The 18939-nt window shown below is 48.7% G+C and overlaps 1 protein-coding gene and 1 pseudogene across 1 annotated transcript in view; one reads left to right on the top strand and one right to left on the bottom strand.

Annotated features, from left to right (window-relative positions):
* The window catches only part of DCPS (decapping enzyme, scavenger), a 72849-nt gene that overhangs the window by 38580 nt on the left and 15330 nt on the right, over positions 1–18939 (top strand). The window lies entirely within an intron of this gene.
* On the bottom strand, positions 4411–6686 carry LOC142422229 (bromodomain-containing protein 7-like; annotated as a pseudogene).

The raw sequence follows: 18939 nt of genomic DNA, 5'->3' as shown, positions 1-18939 counted from the left end.
TCCTGGGCCAGCACATCTGGGTCAAATAAGTTGAAACCAGCTCCTCATAACGAAGGGAGAGCATAAACCACCGCCGGAGCCATGGGCGTGAGCTCATCGCACCGGAGTCCTCAGCAGGGGCTGGAGAGCAGTCTGTTGGAACATGTGTACGGGAAGGAGGGCAGACCGGCTGTGGTTTGCATTTTCATGTTCCATGTGCAGCAGCATTTTCCTGGGGATTTGGCTAAAGCTACCTTTGGCAACTAGCAGGAGAGGCAGCTGCTCTTAACTTTCCACTAGCTGGCTCTGCCTCCCTCCTCTAAAAGCACATGGGCTGGGGTGTCCAGGCAAGGGCAAGGGCAAGGGCTAGGGCTGACTATGCAGAAGACCAGAAGAGGCACATTGGCCTGCTTGTGTGAGCAGCAGAGGGAAGGAGGACTGTGTGGACAGGGCCGCTGTTCAGCTTAGATGTCTTGGGTGTAACCATTCTGGCTGATTAAACCCGCACAAATAATTCAAAACAGCCATTGTTCCCTGTTGTGAGCCATTGGCTGGGTGTGGTCAGAGGAAGAGTCCCTGCAGGACTGCCTCCCCATGAAGCCTGTCTTTGCACACACTAGGACGGCAGCTTTCCTGCGCCTGCCCTTCCGCCCACATTCCTCTAGAGCTGCAGGGGATAGGGCATCTGCTCCATGCACCCTCGCATGCATATGGTGACAGTGGTAGGCTCTCTCTGCTCTGGCATCCTGCCAGGTCTCCCACAGCTGCAGCCTCAGTTACCCTGGCACCTCATTGTGCCCCTTGTTTGTATTGGGGTTAGAACTACACCACTTCTCACTTACTGTCACCTCTTCTGACATTTCGCCTTTGTGACACGGTTAAAAAAACCTGCTGCCCCACGGTTTGACACATTGATGGTGTACATCTGGGCAATAACAAATCTCAAGGTGCAAGGCGAGCGTAACGCTGCTGTGGTAGTGGGGGTGCATGTTGGCTGGGCCGCAGTGCTCGGTGGCTTGGCAGTTAGGCACGGATGTAATTTGGCAGTTCTATGATGATGTAGTGATCCTCCATTTGTGGTCTGACACAGTCCTGCTCCACTCCAGCATCGGACTGATGTGCACCTCTGCACCCTGCCCTCTGGAAGGCAACGGTGTTGACGGTGAAGAGTAGGCTTGTTCAGGCTTCACCTGAGGGCACCGCTGTGAAGGAACAGGATTCTAATTCAGATTTCTTAGGAAAAGTGTTGATGTGTGACCTCAGTCATAGGACTTTATCTCTGAAGAATCGTGCAGGGGCACGCCTGACCTCCTCTGGCTACATGACGGAGAAGTGGAATCCAACTGGACATTTGCCTACGATGATCCCTGTAAGGCAGGACTCAGACATGCCCACACTTCTTTTTGCCCTATCTTGTCACCAGCCCTCTCTCCCACGGCACTCTGCTTCTCTGCTGGCCTCAGTAATGCATTCCAGTGGCCGCACAGCACTAACTCACAGGCAGTGCGCACGAGCGTGGGAGTTTATTGGGAAAGTTAGTGATTGTAGCCGATCAAGTCCAGACATTAAGGACACACTTCTGTTGCCGCAGTGACTCTTTTCTGTCATGCTGGCAGCCAGGTCTCTCTGGTTCTCAGCCTCTCAGCCGTGCCACCCCTTGGCCTCTGTCCTATTCTAGCATGTACTACAGAGCTGTTAGCGATGAGAAATGTCCCAAGGGCACCCTACTCAGCAAGCCAGCTGCCTGCTCTACGGCACCCAGCTTGACGTCTTCCTGTGGGCTGGTCACCTGGTCTCCACACAAGGTCTCTGCTTTTCCTCATGGCCCAGGCCATCAGCCTCTGCTGCTTCAGCCACTTCAGAGAGAGATCTTGTATACGCTCTTCTGGGGGCTCTTTTTCCTTGGTGGCGGCAGGGTTCCTGTTCTTGCTTCTGACCTGCCTTAACTTTACATCCAGCAGAATGGCAAAACTGACCAATCCCTGAGTTAAGGTCCGCTCCACCTTATTTGCACGACCCCCGCCAATGCTTTGGTGAGCGTTCCAAAGGCTCCGGCAAGATGAGCCAATACCAAATAATTGCACTTCCCTCTGGGGGGCTCCGTGAAAGGAGTGGCTCATTGCTCTTTCTTAATATATTGGTTACCTAAGTGATTCACATTCGTTTTAGAAAAATTCAGAAAAACAATGTCTAGAGTGACCGGCAGTTAGTGGTCGCTGTTAGGGGTGATGAAAATGTTTTGGCAATCACGGTAAAGACCACACAAAGAAGACAGCCGATTGCACACGCAAAGATGCTCAGTATCATCAGCCATTGTCGTTAGGTGCCAGCAGAACCAATGTCCGCCAGGCCCTGCCCCGTCCTTGTGGTCCTTGCTCTGGTTGGGCCCATTGTGGCCGCCACTGTCGCCTGTCTCATGGCAGATCATCTTCTTGGCTGACTCTCCACTTTCTCCAGCATGTTGTCATTTTTCCAGGGACTGAGCCCTCCCGACAGCATGCCTGAAATACGTGAGAGGAACGTCTTTCCGTCCTCGCTGCTAGCGAGCATTGTAGCTGTGCTCCTACCGAAACAGGTTTGTTTCCTCGTGAATTACAAGTCAAAAGCACAGTGAGAGATCACTGCCGGCCCACGACGATGACTATGACGTGCAACTTGTGTGCCTGCGATTCTGAGCGACCATGCTCCGATGCATTGCTGGGGGGTGGGGGGGTGATAAATGGCACAGCCACTCTGGACAGTAGGACTTCCTCAGAATAGTCAACGTGGAACTGTCAGATGACCAGCCACCTCAGTCCTAGAAATGTACCGACGAGGGTGAAAAGTATACACCCATATTCACTGTAACAGAATTTACAGTGGCTAAAACGGTAGACGTGATCTCAATGTTCACACCAGGTGACTGGATGAACAAACCAGGACATGTCCATAGAGTGAAATATGGTTCAGCCATAAAGAGAAAGGAAGTCCTGATGCATAACCCAACACGGATAAACCTTAAAAGCATCATTGTGTTGAGTGACAAGTCAATCACAAAAGGATAGCTATTATAAGAGTCTACTTATATGCAGTTTCTAGAATAGGCAGCTGTGTAGTGACCAAGTTTTATTGGTGGCATAGATATATTGAAAACTTGACCCCTGGTACCTATCAATTTGACTTGTTTTGGAAATAGTATCTGTAGACTTTAGTTGACTGGCAGTCTTACTGTAGTACGACAGGTCCTAATGAAACGACCAGTGTCCTTATAAAGAGAAGAAACACAAAGACGCATGGAGGGAAGACAGGAGAGAAGCTATAAGATTGGAGTGACAAAAAATCAAGGGACTAAGGATTTCCAGGAACCTTCGAAACTCGGAAGAAGTAAGTAAGGGCTCCTCCTCCTGCCAATCGTGAACCTTAGGATGGCCACACCTACGTCCACAGAGCTTCTGATTGGCTCTCCAGGGCTCACCTCTTAAATATGAGTGTGGACCAGGCAAGAGTGAGTGCCCATTGACCCAAAGCTTCCATCAAAAGAAGACAAGGAGAGGAAAGGAAAGAAGTGAAAGACACGAGATCCCCCAAATCAAACCCTCTAATGTTTGTTTTAAATCATTTCATTGGGGGCTCGTACAACTCTTACCACAATCCATACATCCATCCATTGTGTCAAGCACATTTGTACATCTGTTGCCATCATCTTTCTCAAAACATTTGCTTTCTACTTGAGCCCTTGGCATCAGCTCCTCATTTTTCCCTCTCCCTCCCCATCCCCCCTCCCTCATGAACCCTTGATAAATTATTTATGATTATTATTTTGTCATGTCTTAGACTATCTGACATCTCCCTTCACCTACACCGGGAGGAGGTTATATGTAGATCCTTGTAATCAGTTCCCCCTTTCTACCCCACCTTCCCTCCACCCTCCCGGTATCGCCACTCTCAGCACTGGTCCTGAAGGGATCATGTGTAGTTGAGGGGATTCAGTGACGCCCACAGAACTGTCCTTGCAGGGTCCCAAGGCTGTAGTCTTGATGGAAGCAGACCGCCATGGCTTTCTCTCATGGAACAGCCGTCAGATGCTAACTGCAGGCCTTTCGCTTGGAAGCCGAGCGCTTTAGCCGCTGTGCCACAAAAGTTCCTTCATGAGAAGAAATCATCAGAACTATCAAACATCGCTCAGAAAAATTATAGGCAGGCTATTACCAATAAATTGGTTTTGTTTTTTTAAGCTCTTGGAAATTGAAAATATGATAGCATAAATGAAAAGTTCAATAAAATAGTCACAGGTGACCCTGATGAAAACATTCTTTTTTATTAACATTGAAATTGTTCCAGAGTTTAATTAAAAAACACAATTTATAAATATTTAATATCTTCTGAAAAGCATTCCCAAGTCAAGAGTGAAAAATATGTACATTATATATAGCCAGTTTGCTTCAAATTCCATCAAGTATAGTCAGTAGCATCAGTCTTGTTTGATTCTTCAAAATCTTCTGTTAAATCTACAAAGCTGTTTTCTCTGATGGAGGAAGGATTAGAAATCCTCATTGCTTTTCGAACTCCATACACGCTTACAATATCTCTGGGAGTAACTTGCTGTGCACGTTCTTTAAGATTATTGGTCACTTGTTCATTTCCCTGTATGAAGGACCCAAAAGGCAGATCACGTTGGGAGGGGCCGGGTGCTCAGACGTTCATTCTGGGCTTCCTGGAGCTCCCTAAGGAATTTGTTGGTCTCATCAAGTTTCCTCTGGAATATTTCAGCTTCTTCTCTGTCAAACACTTCAGCCGGCATGCCAAAGTTTGCGACTGCTTTCAGTGCTGGTAGCCTGTCGTGGTTGCTGCAGTCCAAATGTTCGGCTGGCTCTATTTCTGTAACCTCCTTCTCTTTCGATATGTCAAGTGTCCTAGTTTGGCTTCCTCTTCAGGTGACATCTCGAATTCTTTTTTTTTTTTTTTAACAATTTATTGGGGCTGATACAATTCTTTTCACAGTTCATACATATACATACATCAATTTTATAAAGCACATCTGTACAGTCTTTGCCCTAATCATTTTTTTTCTCTTTTCTTCTTTTACATTTTATTAGGGACTCAAACAACTCTTACCACAATCCATACATATACATACATCAATTGTATAAAGCACATCCATACATTCCCTGCCCCAATCATTCTCAAGGCATTTGCTCTCCACTTAAGCCCCTTGCATCAGGTCCTCTTTTTTTTTTTTTCCTCCCCCTCCCTCCCCTGACATCTCTAATTCTTGTAGGGTCCTAGAATATCCTCCTTTTGTTAAAGCATCCAGTAAACTATCAGCCATAACATATGGATAATCATGACATGCAGCCAAAAACTCGTGAACACTGAAATCATTTGGAAATTCAGAATCTTCCCCATCGGCTGAATAGTTTAAATCAGAATCTTCTTTGCTGATATTTGCAAATGTAGAATCATAATGTGGTGCATACGAACTATAGGGTCCATAGTTCAAGTATAACACTGGAGTTGCTTTGTTCCTTTTGTCCTCTTTGAACCCCGGCAAAGTGTTCACTCCAGAATGAAGTCTTCTAGGGGCCATTCCCAGTTTTACAGGACAGCAGCCTGGTTCTCCGACAACAGGATCCACAGGATGAAGAAGTCCCAGTGTTGTTGTCCCATCTGGCTTTCTTCTTTCAGATTCACGCCGACTATTAACATGGCGCCTGGTCGGTTTTCCTCCAGACTCCTTCCTTCACGATCCCGTCAGTCTGCTCTTGTTCTCTTTCTAAGCTGCTGCTTTTACATTTATCCTCAAAGATAGATCTGTCTTTCTTTTCATTTTCCTTGTTGGGGCTTCTGATGGCCTGTGGCTCTGCTGTGCTCGCCACTCTGAGAGGTGTCCGTGTGATCTTTCAGCTTTTGAGTTTTCTGCATGTCTGCCATGAATGCTATGCTCTGCTTCAGGCTCTGAGTTCTTTCCTGGCTAAAAATTTTCATGCCTGAGTGTAATAGATTCTTTGCAGCTTTACAGTGAATGGTCGGTTTCTGGCTTGTTGTGAATCGTAGCAAGTGCGCATTAGTTTGAAATTTTCCTTTAGTTCTTCTGTGGACTGGCAGTCATTGTTCTTGGTCCTTTCTTTCATAGTGCTAAAATCCATCGGGTGTTTAATGATCGGAGTAGCCAGGAGCAATGAAATCAGTCACAGGAAATGAAAAGAAAGCACTTGGGTCTTGTCTTTGCAACTGTCTCCTCAGTTGATTCAAAGCTTCTTGAAGGGGTGTCTGTTCTACTTCTTGCCTGGCTGGAGAACTTGTGAGCGGCTTCTCAGGAGGCAGGCCTAGTCTTGTAGGCGCCTGACACTGGAACTCATTTCCTCCCTTATCCTCCACACGGTCTCGATCTCCTTTCCTTTTGTCCTCCACTCGCCTCTGTTTTCCCCCTTCCTCTTCCCCAGGAACCACCTTCTCTCCTTTCTTACGATTTTTCCGCTTTCTGTCCTTGTGTTTGTCATGATGTTTCTGTCTTTGAAGAGGCTGGAGTCGTGCCCTGAGCTGCCCGTGGAGAGTTCGGTGAGGTGTTTGTCGGACTTGTGCTTTTTGTGCCTCTTGCCCACTTCCGACCGGGCCCGGTGCCACCCACCCCCACCCCCCGTGCCAGGGCCAGGCCCAGGCCGTGCGGCGCCCGCGGAGGGCTGGAGCAGAGCCCGCGAGCCCCTGCACTGCGAGACCACTGACAACATTCTTTAAAGTAGAGCAAGAGGTCAAAGAAATGGAAAGTGGGGGAGAAAAGATTACAAAAAAACGGGAGGATGAATTCTAGAGGCCAAATATTTAAATCCCAGGGCTCCCAGGGGAAGGAGAGAGAGACTGGGAGTTAAGGAAGGAAGGAATCATCCAAGCCAGAACTGAAGGCTGTTTCCCAGAGCGGAAGGATTGAAGACCTGACCGGCTACCTGGGCGTAGCTCCATGCAAAGGGCTGGCAATCCCAGTGTGCTCAGACTTCTCAGACGCAGCATTGCATTTAGAGAATCACAGAGCAGGGCTCTATTTAAATGTTGACTCATTGCTTTCCAGCCTCACATTCTTTAGACAAGCTCCTAATTAAGTTTGACAGTAGAATACAGGCCTTAACATACATGCCAGTCTCATAATTCATCACCCATGCATCCTTCCCAACCAGGTGATCCCTAAGCATGCTAAGTTTGAGACTCACTGCTGTAACGAAATAAGGACACAAGCCACAAAGAAGAAAAGAACGCGTCTAGGAAACAAGGTGCCCATCGAGAGAGCAAGGTGAAAGGAGTCCGTCCCTACAGATGAGAGTGCTTGGAGGTCTGAGAGGACGGCCAGGCACCCGGCTCCAGGGAGACCCATTTGCTAGTGGTCCCAGTGCATTATATTGAGAGAGTTACATGCATAGAGAGACCCCCATGTACCCGAAACGGTGCTGAGAAGAAAACGGCATCAGTCTGTCTTCATCAGTGAACAGCACTTACAGTATCTGAACTCAGTTAGTGCAGATTGTCACCTGGTTGTGTTATGAGGCTGGAGTTTTTAGGAAGATTGAATGGACATGTATGCACATTCCCGGAAACTCTTGGTGGAGTATCCACAAAACAAGAACTGAAATTCTTATCTTCCATAATGGAATGTTAATAAACAATGATTACACCGAAATTTAAGGAGCCACAGTATATAAACAATATTTCTAATTTAGAACTGTGAAAATATGCTGTCAAAGAACTGGCAAGAAGAATCAAAGATGGTATTTTTGAGATGCAGGAAGCGATGGATGAACAAGCCTCCTCTTTGCCCAGCTGAGCAGTGTGTGGTTTCGAACTCCTGACCTTGCGGTAAGCAGCCCAAAGTGTCACCCACTACGCCACCAGGGCTCCTTTCTTAGATACTGAGTGCTGCTCTAGAAGACATAAGGAACACTGGTGGTGCTGTGAGGTTGGACTGCTAACTGCAAGGTTGGCAGTTCAAATCTGCAGGCCAATCCGAAGGAGAAAGTTGAAGCTGTCTGCTCCCGTGAAGATGTACAGCCTTGAGAACCCTGCAGAGGGTAATGATGCCACAGAATTGGCTTGGGGGCCCTGGTGTGGGCGTAGCAGGCATACTACAAGTGGACGGCATTGATTCTCTCGCATCATCAGCATTCCGAACACCGGTTTCAGGGGAGGCGCTCCTCTGTGTTAGCTCTCCTTGTCAACTTTCTCCTGGATCTAGTTTCTCAGGGCAGGGATACTGAGTCCAAAGGACACACTCTGCTTCTGGCTCTTGCTTGGTGATAAGAGGTGTACTCACCCCGCCTCCCCAGCTCAAGATAAAAGGTGATAGAGGCCATAGCCCAGGAAAATTCCCCCACCCACAGGGACTCCCAAGACAGACCTGAGTAAGGCTGCTGCGTCCCACCCTTGATCTGCTCCACTCAGAGCTGAGGGGCTGAGCACAGCCTGACGCAGCCGCCAAGCCACGGAGAATCCTGGCTCTTGAGGGACCCGGTTCAATCCATGACTTAGACTAAGCACGTAGGAAGAAAGGCCCCTGGCCATCTACTTCCAAAACATAGTCCATGAAAACCGTGATGACAGCAGCATGTTCCACTGCTGACCACGGTGCAGGGCTGGCCAGCATGTTGTTCGGTTGTGTGTGAGCTCACCGAGAGTCTCGGGGCAACCCAATAGCCGCAGTTCAATAAAGATGTGTCAAGCCCTACAGAGAAATTGGAAGGATGGTAGAGAAAGCCCTTTTATAAAACTCTTCACCTACATGTCTTATTTGTTTTCTCTCTTTCCACATAAGGCACATGATAATAATTATGATTTATTTGTATTTAGAAGTAAGCTGTAGATACCATGCCTCTTCTTCCAAAGCATTTCCACATGTGTTTCCTGGGAATAAGGAAGAACCAGGGTAAGGCAGTGAACTTCAGGAACTAGATAGACTTGATTAGTACAATTCACTCATTATTCCAGGTCATTTTAAGACAGGTCTCCTCTCCTCCCCAATCCAGGATCCAATTTGGGGTGATTTAGCGATCATATCTCCTTCATTCCACCTCCATCAATGCATCGATGTGGAGTCTACTCCCGCTCATGGTGCTTCTGTGTGCCATGTATCCCATGGGGTTTCAGGAGCTGAGTTGGGTTTTACCTCCGGGTGGACTCGAACCTCCATCCTTGGGTTAGTAGCTCAGCATGGTAACTGTTTGCATTACCCAGGGACAGCCATGTCTCCCTGTGTGGCTATTAGGTGCTGTCCAGCCCGGTTCTGCACCATCCCCACCGGCATTGCCCTGTTTCAGCCCATTGTGGCAGCCCCGGCGCCAATCCACCTTGTTGACGGGCTTCCTATTCAGTTTCCTTTCATCTGGAAGAGTCCCTCAGCCTTATTTTGAAAAACGTCCCAGGATGTTCATTTGCTAGTGTGTCCTCAGGGCCAGAATGCCACAGCACATCCCACGTGGAGGCCCCTGACACCGCTCTGGCCTGTTAGTGGCCATGTGAGTGCTGACCGCTGGGTCGCCTCGAGTTCTCGCTGGACCGGTGCTTGTTTTCCCTGGAGGGGCGGGGGAGTTTTGAGACTGCAGGCGTACCCTGCTTCCCAGTGTGTTTTCACCCAACATTTGAGCATTTATTGGACATTGACTCGTGACCAGACCCCTCCTGAAGTTCAGATGCAGGTGAGCATCTTGATTGGCATTTAGGCAAACACCACAGCTCCCTTTGGCTGCCAAGGAGAAAGATTACTGAGAAGGGCGTTGATTTTTATCCGAGTGGTTTTAGTCCATTGACAGCAAAAGTGCCCTCGCTGGGATCTAGTGTGGAAAGACCAGCTTCCTTTATTCTCTTGTTCAGAACGAAGTGGCTGAGTGCTTCGTGCATGCCAGGCACTCCTCCAGATGCTGGGGATGAACTATTGCCAGGAACCGACAAAATGCCTGCCTTCCTGGAACTTACATTCTGGTGAGCGAAGCGGACAAGAAAGACACTCAAATAAGAGTTGAGGTGTTGATGGAGATGGAAGACTTGGCGCAGATGCAGGGGACGGCTAGTGTCGTCATTTTAAATGAAGTAGGTAAGCCTGCGCTCAACTGTTAGCTTTGGAAGAACAAAGCAAGCCAGTAGAGAAAATAGTGGTGTGGCTCAAAAAGCCATTGAGTCGATTCTGACTCGCAGAGACCCTGTAGGTTATAGAGAACTGCGCTCCAGGCGGTTTTCCTGGCTTCCTCTGTAGGAAGAGGCACCAGGCCTTTTCCCTTGGTACTGAAGTGGGGCTTCAAACTGCCCACCTCTAGGTTACTCGCTGAGAGCACAGTTGCTGTCACGACCCAGGGACTAACAGATTTTTTTTTCCAGCCAGGCTGTGGGAGAGCTCTGAGGAGCTGAGCCTCAAGCAGAGCCCTAAGTACATGTGGCAGCAGCCCTGTGGGTCTTGGGTGAAGAGAAGGATGACAAGAAAGGGGCACTTGGGAAATGCGTTCTTCCTTCTCCCCCAGTGCTCTTCTGCTAAGGGTGGGAGGTGGGTGAGGGGGCTGTTTTCCCCAGCACCCTGGGTGGCTAGAGCAGGCCTCTGACAAGCCTTGGCAGGTGCCGAGTGCATGGAGGCCCACTGGCTTTCTGATCTGGAGCAGCCAGCCGCCCGAGGCTTCACGCCTTAGTCTGTGTCTCTCTCCGCAGCCAGCGGGGTTCGGCTGTTCTCCAACATCAACGCTGCCTTTGTTCCCAGCCCTCCTGCCCAACTCCCAGGGAATTCCACTGCTCGCGGCTCCTCTCCCCATCTGCCCGGCGCAGGCAGCTGCAGCGACAGTAATAACAAGAATAAGAGCTAGCATTATGAGCACATTTCTTCGTGTGAGGTACTTTCTAAGTGATTTCTATCTCCTAGGGAGCACTGGGTAGGAGCCCTGGACGTGCAGTGGTTACGAGTTGGGCTGCAATCCCACCAGCAGCTCTGCGGGGGAAAGACGGGATTTTCTACTCCCTCCACAGTTAGCAGTCTCGGAAACCCGCAGGGGTCGCTCTGAGTCAGTATTGACTCGATGGCAGTGAGTTTGGTTTGGTGTTAGGGCACTGGTGGAGGCGCAGTGTTTAAAGCACTCACCTTGCATCCCAGCGCTTGGTTCTTCAAACCACAGCGGCTCGCCAGGGGGAAGATGTGGCAGCTTCTGTAGAGACTGCCATCTCGGCAAGCCCTTGGGGCAAGTCTACTCTGCCTTGTAGTGGTGTGGGAACTGACTGGTCAACTCTGCAGTCTTGGGCTTGGGTGTGTGTTTGCTTTCACTTGGGTGAAAGTTGACAGGACATGGCGTTCTCAACAATTCATGCACATTGTGTTTCATCACATTAATTGTAGGCCCTACAGTGGAGCAGCACAGTCCCCACTTCCTCCCTGTCTTTCCTAATTCCTCTTCCTGCTTCCCTGACCCTTCCCGTCCTCTGCGCTTTATCTCTGGGGCAGGGGTGGGGGCGGGGGTTCCGCCCTTTTCGTCCCTGTCCCTGTGGCCCCTTGCTCCGAGCCTTGTGTGCCTGTCCCCCCATACCTCCCAGGGGCCAGAGGGTGTTGACCTTGTAGACCTGTCTGGCGGAAAGTGGAGGCACCTCAGAGTAACTTCATTCCAGTCCTGAAGGGTGACAAGGGCCTTGGTCTTGGGGGCTCCCACCAGCCTCTCTTTGAGCAGTATCCAGGGTCTCTCTTTAGGATTTCCAGGTTGTGTTTTTGTTTTTTACTCTGAACTGGGGGGAAGGTTTATAGAGCAGATGATCAGTTTTGTTTTTGTTTTTTAAATCATTTTATTGGGGGCTTGTACAACTCACCATCCAACCATCCATCCATTGGGTCAAGCATATTTGTACATTTGTTAGCTTCATCATTCTCAAAACATTTGCGTTCTACTTGAGCCCCTTGGTATCAGCTCCTTATTTCCCCCTCCCTCCCGAACCCTTGATAATTTATTAAATATTATTATTTTTTCATACCTTACACTGTCCGATGTCTCCTTTCACCCACTTTTCTGTTGTCTGTCCCCAGGAAGGGGGTTATATGTAGATCACTGTGATGTGTTCCCCTTTCCCCCCTCCCCCACACCTTCCCCTTATCCCCTGGTATCGCTACTCTCATTATTGGCCCTGAGATGACCAGTTTTACACTCAAGAATTTGTGCGCCTTTTGTTTGAATTCATGCATTAAAACTCCCTCCCTGTCCCATCATCACTTACTGCTCTTCCCGCCTGGCTTTCCTAGTCTCCTCCCTCCCACTTTCCTACCTCTCTGTACTTCATCCTTGGGGAAATCCGGCCCCTTTCCTCTTAAGGTTGGCTATCCTGTCCCTGGGGTGGGGCCGTTCCAGAGCTGAAGGGGAGCTAGAGGATAGTCTTAGGGTTCCACCAGCCTCTATCCAACCAATATTCCAAGTCGCTCTCGTGATTGGGTTAGTTTTTGTTTGTTTTTGTCATTTATTGGGGGCTCTTACAGCTCAACACAATCCATGCATCCATTGTGTCAGGCACATTTGTACATCTGTTGCCGTCACCATTCTCTGCTTTCAACTGCAGCCCTTGCTATCAGCTCATTTTCCTCCTCCCCGACCTTCCTTCCCTCATGATCGCTTGATAATCATGTTATTACTTTTCTCGTGTCTTACACCGACCGACGGTTCCCTTCGCCCACTTTTCTGTTGTCCATCCCCCTGGGAGGGGGTTATATTGTTGATCATTATGATTGATTCCCCTTTTCTCCCCCAACTTTCCCCCTACTCTCCTGGTATCACTACTCTCATTATTGGTCCTGAGGGTTCATCTGTCCTGGACTCCCTGTGTTTTCAGCCCTTATCTGTACCAGTGTACATGCTCCGGTCTAGCTGTATGTGTAAGGTAGAATTGGAGTCATTGTAGTTGGGGGAGAGGGAGAGCATTAAAAACTAGAGGCAAAAATAAACCCACTAGAGGCAAGTTTTGTGTTTCATCAGTGCTATACTGCACCCTGACTGGCTCGTCTCTTCCTTGTGACCCTACTGTAAGAGCATGTCCAGTTGTCTATAGATGGATTTGGGTCTCCACTCTGCCCTCCCCCTCATTCACATCAATATGATTTTTTGTTTTGAGTCAGTGATACCTGATCCCATTGATACCTCATGATCTCACAGGCTGGTGTGCTTCTTCCATGTGGGCTTTGTTGCTTCTGAGCTAGATGGCCGCTTGTTCACCTTCAAGCTTTTAAGACCCCAGACGCTATGTCTTTTGATAGTCAGACACCATCAGCTTTCTTCACGACATTTGCTTATCTACCCATTTTGTCTTCAGAGATCATGTCAGGGACGGTGAGCATCACAGAATTTCCAGGTTATTAGAACTAAGTGTTCTTATGTTAAGGGAGTACTTGAGTGGAGACCCAATGTCTGTCTGCTGCCTTAATGCTTAACAAATAAATATATGTACATAGATCTATTTCTGTATTGTTATATATAAGTGTATTTACATACGTACATGCCTGTATTTAGACCTCTATAAATGTCCTTTGCCGCCCAGTTCTTTATTTCCTTTTACTGTCCTCTTGTCCCACATTCATGTTCGGCCTTCATTCAGGTTTTGGTAATTCCTCTCCGCTACATTGCCCTTGCTGAAGCCCCACCAGGCATCCTATGCCCTCTTTACCCTTAATTTTAGATCACTTGTTGTTCTCTTGTCCCTGGGTTTGTTGGCAACCCCCCTTCCTAATCCCCCCCCCCCATCTCCCCCTCTCCCATGTCCCCCTGAACCAACTGTCAGTCCTGTTTTCCCCTCCGGATTGTTTATCTTGCCTATCTTATCTAGATAGATGTGCAGAGACAATAATAAGCACAAAAACAAGACAAAGCAAAAACAACAAAAGAAAACAAAAACCAACAGCAAAAAACAAAGAAGAGCCTATAAATAGTTCCAGGTCTGTCTGTTGACTTTTATGCGTGTTTTCCAGTCGAGTCTGATGGGGTGCCACGTCTTGGCCCCAAAGTCTATTTTTGGTATTCCTTGGGGACTTCGTTGCTTTGCTCCCCTTGCTGCTCTGTTGCAGGCCCTGAGTGTTTTACCCTGGTGTGAATTGGGGCATGGTTCCATGTTTTTCTCCCACTCTGTCTCGAACCACCTTACCGGAAGTCAGCACTGACAGCTGGGCAAGATGTGTTTCTCCTCGTCTCAGAGTGGGGAGGCTAGGCTGCTGTGACTCCTTAGTCCTTTGGGCTCCTTGTTTCCATGAGCCTTCGTTTCTCTTTATCCTTTCTTTGCTCCAGATGGGGAGAGAGCAACAACTTTACCTTAGAGGGCAGCTCACAAGCTGGTACAACCCCAGCTGCTATTCATCAAAGTAGAATGTAGAACATTATCTTTGTGGACTGTGTTATAGTTGACCTTGGTGACCCCCAGACCACAGTGCTGGGCCCCCAAGTGCAGTAACTCATGCTTTGAAAGTGCTTGCTTGTGGCTGAACAATTGTCATAGCTTTGCCTCCACTAATGGGCACGTACTATTACTCCCAGCTTATAGGTGAAAAAGATGAAGCAACGGAAAGGCGTGGTCACTTACTTAAGGTCACAAAGTAGTGCCAAACCAGGCCTTGAGCCTGGGTTGACTCACTCTAGTATCTTGTTCTTATCCAGCCAGCTACAAATGCAAATACCATGGGACTTTCCAAAAGTCCACTGCTGGGTTATGATGGTGCCATCCCGTCTCTTTCAGGCCTCTTGTAATCTTGGGGAACTTGACCTCTGTCCTGTGGCCTATGACCCTGGATTGATAGAAAGCAACAGGAGTAAGAAGCAAGGAGCTGCTTTTTGCTGATGGGGTATGAGTAAGCATGCATGCCTTTTTACCAGATGACAGACCCAGGGATTCCCGGGGCTTGGTGTTATACGTCCCGCACCTCTGTTGGTTTGGTCCACCATAACTCGCTGGGGCAGCTCTGACTGTGCATCCGAACGGCGGAGCAAACGGAAACTCTAAAGACAGCCGCTAGTCAGGGGGGACTGTGGGTCCAGCTCCGTCTGATGTGTGCTGCTAACTCTGGAGGTGGCATTTACATTGAGCTGCTGTGCTTCGCAGGCAGGAGGAACCGGGAGCGTTTGCTGCTCCACAGGGGAGAGAGAGAGAGAGAGAGAGAGTGTGTGTGTGTGTGTGTGTCAGTCAGCCTCCTCAGTAGCCACAGGCCAGCGCTTTGCATGTCCCCCTTGTCAACCACCGAAAAAAGGTGTTGGGCTTCCAGGGAGGCAGCTGTGTGGAAGGAGCCCTGAGTTCCAGGTAAGAAGACCTAGATCCCACAGTGTGACATTGGGCAAGTGGGGGGGGGGGGGTCCCTGTTTCCTGGTGCTGCTACAACAGAACTTCCATAAGTGGGCTCCCTTACTGGGCAGAAATGTGCTTTGTCTCGGGTTAAGAGAGCAGCAGGGAAGAATTCAGGGCAGTTGCTCTAGGGCAGTGGTTCTCAACCTGTGGGTCACAAACGACCCTTTCACAGGAGTCTCCTGATTCATAAGAGTAGCAAAACTACAGTTATGAAGGAGCAATGAAAATAATGTTATGATTGGGGGGTCACCACAACATGAGGACCTGTATTAAAAGGTTGCGGCATCCGGAAGCTTGAGAACCACTGTTCTAGGGTAAGTTGCCTTCTCTGCCGGCCCTGGAGAAAGATCCTTGGCTTGACAGGTGGCTTGGTCTTGGTGACCCTCATGCTGGCTTCTGCTTCCCTAGTGCGTGTTTGCTCTTTCCTGTGTCGAATCTGTCGCCCCCCCCCCCATTTATTTCTTTTATTGTTGTGAAAAATACATATATAAACATAACATTTGCCAACCCAGCCTGTCACAGGGGTCCAACTTATTTAGTGAAATTGGTCTCATTAATCATGCTCTACAACTGCTGTCTGTCACTGGGGATCTTCCTCCCACCTGCTACATAAACTCACTGCTCCGTATCCCGCTCAACCAGGTGCAAGAGGGAAAGGTGGCTGGCAGTGTTGCTCTTCATGAAAGCGAAAGCATACACTATTTGTTCATTGATGCTGACGTGTTCCACTCCGCCTCGTGTTCTCCTGGTCATCCGTGCTTTCCTGATGCCGGAGTAGTGCCCCTGTGTCTGCTCCATCCTGTGTAGCCACGACATCTTGCCCAGAGATTCATCCAGGTGCATGTAGCTTCCTTCGACTTTTTGCCTATCCTGGATAGTGCTCAAGGAGCCTTGGTTGTGCCTTGGGTGCGTTGCCAACCAAAAGATCGGTGGTCCCAACCCACTGAGCACTTCACAGGAGAAAGATATGAGTCTGCCTCCGTAAAGACTTGCCGCCGTGGAAACCTAGGGAGCAGCCCTTCCCTGAGCTGTAAGCTTTCAGGAAAACAGAACCAACTCACTGGCAGTGGATTTGGGCTTCCTTCCTTTCTTACACGCTGTCTACTCTTCAAGTATCTTAACGCTGATGAGACTGAAGACACACCTTACACCAGGGGTCCGCAAACTACGGCCCGCAGGCCACATGAACATTTATCCAGCCCGCCGGGTGTTTTTGCCCCATTTGTTTTTCTTTACTTCAAAATAGATGTGTGCAGTGTGCATAGGAATTTGTTCATAATTTAAAAAAACCAACTATAGTCTGGCCCTCCAACGGTCTGAGGGACAGTGAACTGGCCCCGTTCACAAAGTTTGAGGAGCACTGCCTTACCCTGATACAGCCTCATTAAGATAACACAAAACCCTATTCGCAAATGAGATTGCGCCCACATTCGTTCCTGGAGTGGAGGAGGGGGGCTCACAATTCCGTTCAGAACACCTGTGAACTTCTGTGACTGTGTTGTGAGATGAGGGTTACAACCACCCCCGTCCTCAGTCCGAATACGGGGGGCATAGATTGGTGGTTCTGAGCTGACTCCTGAGATACCTAGGCAAGTGTGAGCATTCCTGGGTGTTCAGAAGAACCTGCTGAGCTTCGGATCCTTGAGTTTCCTTGAAGAACATGACCAAGTCTGTGGTTAGTGGGCCAGAGAGGAGTAGGTCGTTTGCAAAACTTCCCCCATGGATTTCGAAATGCCATTTTCCTTTCCTGGTGCTGAGCGCTATGTTGAAACATGACATAAACGTGTTAGAGTGGTGAGGACAGTTATTAGAGGTAGCGATAACGACTCAAACAAGTGGTTGTAGACGATGGCAGCACGCGTAGGCCCTCTCAGAGCAGGGAAATGAGGCGGTTGGGTTCTGCAGGAGCCCTGTGCCACAGTGAGGCACGAGTTGGGCTGCTAAGGTCAGCAGTTGGAAGCCACTTGCTGCTCCGAAGGAGGAAGATGAGGCTTTCTTCCCTGAAAGATTTACGGCTCAGACACCCATAGGGCGGTCCTACCCTGTCATAATCGGCTTGATGGCAGTGAGTTTGGTTTTTATGACTTGGTGTGCTCCTGTAAAGATGTACAAAGCCTCAGAAGCCTTGTATAGGGTCACTGTGAGCCGAGAGTCACCTGGACGGCCGTGGCTTTTATCCAATTTCTTTCTGATGAGAACAACTGCAATGCATGATTTACAGCTAAATATGTATGGATTGTTGGATATAAAACTGATGATCAGTTCTGTAAACCTTCACCCAATTCCCAATAAAAGATTTTTAAAAACAGTAACCCTGGTTCAGATTTTACCATCACCATATCCACCCTCCCCACACGCTGCCCCCGCAAAGGATTTTTGACATTGTGTAGAGATGTTTTTGGTGGTTCTTCCCCCAGAGTGGGGGGGGGGGGGGGTGGCCCTGGGATCTGGTGTGCAGAGGAGGCTGCAAAGCATTTTGCAGTCAGTTCACAGGCTCACACTCAAAGAGTTATGTGACCCAAGACTGTGATGGTGCAGAGGTTCAGAGACCCTGCCTTCCAAACAGCCAGCTCTTAGGTATTATTTATTGTGTGTCAGACAGTGTTCGAAGACAGTGGTTCTCAACCTGTGGGGCGTGTAGATCGGCCCACATCTGAGTACCTGGCATGAAGACTGTTACCCATGCTACACCATGCTTCAAGACAAAATTTCATTTATGTGTAATGAGAAATCAATATTTCACAATATATATATATTGTTTTGTGATTAATCACTGTGCTTTAATTATGTTCAATTTGTAACAATGGAAATACATCCTGCATATGAGATGGTTACATTATGATTCATAACAGGAGCAAAATTAAAGTTATGAAGTAGCAAGGAAAATAACTTTATGGTTGGGGGTCACCACACCAGGAGGGTTGCAGCATTCAGAAGGTTGAGAACCACTGATCTAAGAGGTTGTTAGATTTCCCAGGTGGGGAATACGTTGGTCCTTAACTTTGCACAAGAAGGAACTCACGCTGGCCGTGCTGAACTATGTAGGAGCTGCCGAGAGAGAACGAGAGAGCGAGCTTCTGGCTGTTCAGGTACTGGTTTGACCCCATTGGCTGATTTAACTCACCTGGCCTAAGTGGGGCTAATGCAGGTATACCATCCACATAGATGCACCACCCCTTCCTGTCTCGGAGCCCATGCCCAGTGGGACACTCTGGTCCCTGTTCTGACTTCCTAACGAAGTGTACAGGTGTTAAGTGGTTTCATCCTCCCAACTTTTTGAAATCAGAGCTAGTATTACCCTCATCTGGCAGAGGGGAGAGTAGAAGCACAACAAAGCTCAATAACTCCTGGATCTGCTCGTCCTTGAGACCTGCCAGGCCTTGGATGCTGGCCCGCAGATGCAGTACTCGTGCATTTAGCCACTGTGCTAGGTGGCCCTGCTGCTTGCTAAGGCTTAAAAATACAAACACCACTTGCTAGTGATTAGACTGTGACTCTTGGTGAACACACATGGCTCAGAGCAGAGCTGTGGGTATTCTGTGGCTGTGACCTTTCTCGAGGGGCACCCCTGGATGGGCTGGAACTACCAACTTTTGGTTAGCAGCCAAGTGCATCAGTCTACAACAACAGTACCTCCTCATTAAGGCTAGCTGGCTTTCAATCCGTTGTTCTGTC

The sequence above is a fragment of the Tenrec ecaudatus genome, chromosome 12 (assembly GCF_050624435.1).
Source record: "Tenrec ecaudatus isolate mTenEca1 chromosome 12, mTenEca1.hap1, whole genome shotgun sequence".
In the NCBI taxonomy this organism is placed as follows: domain Eukaryota; kingdom Metazoa; phylum Chordata; class Mammalia; order Afrosoricida; family Tenrecidae; genus Tenrec; species Tenrec ecaudatus.
Note: the sequence above shows the minus strand (reverse complement) of the source record. Positions and strands in the feature narration are given on the sequence as shown.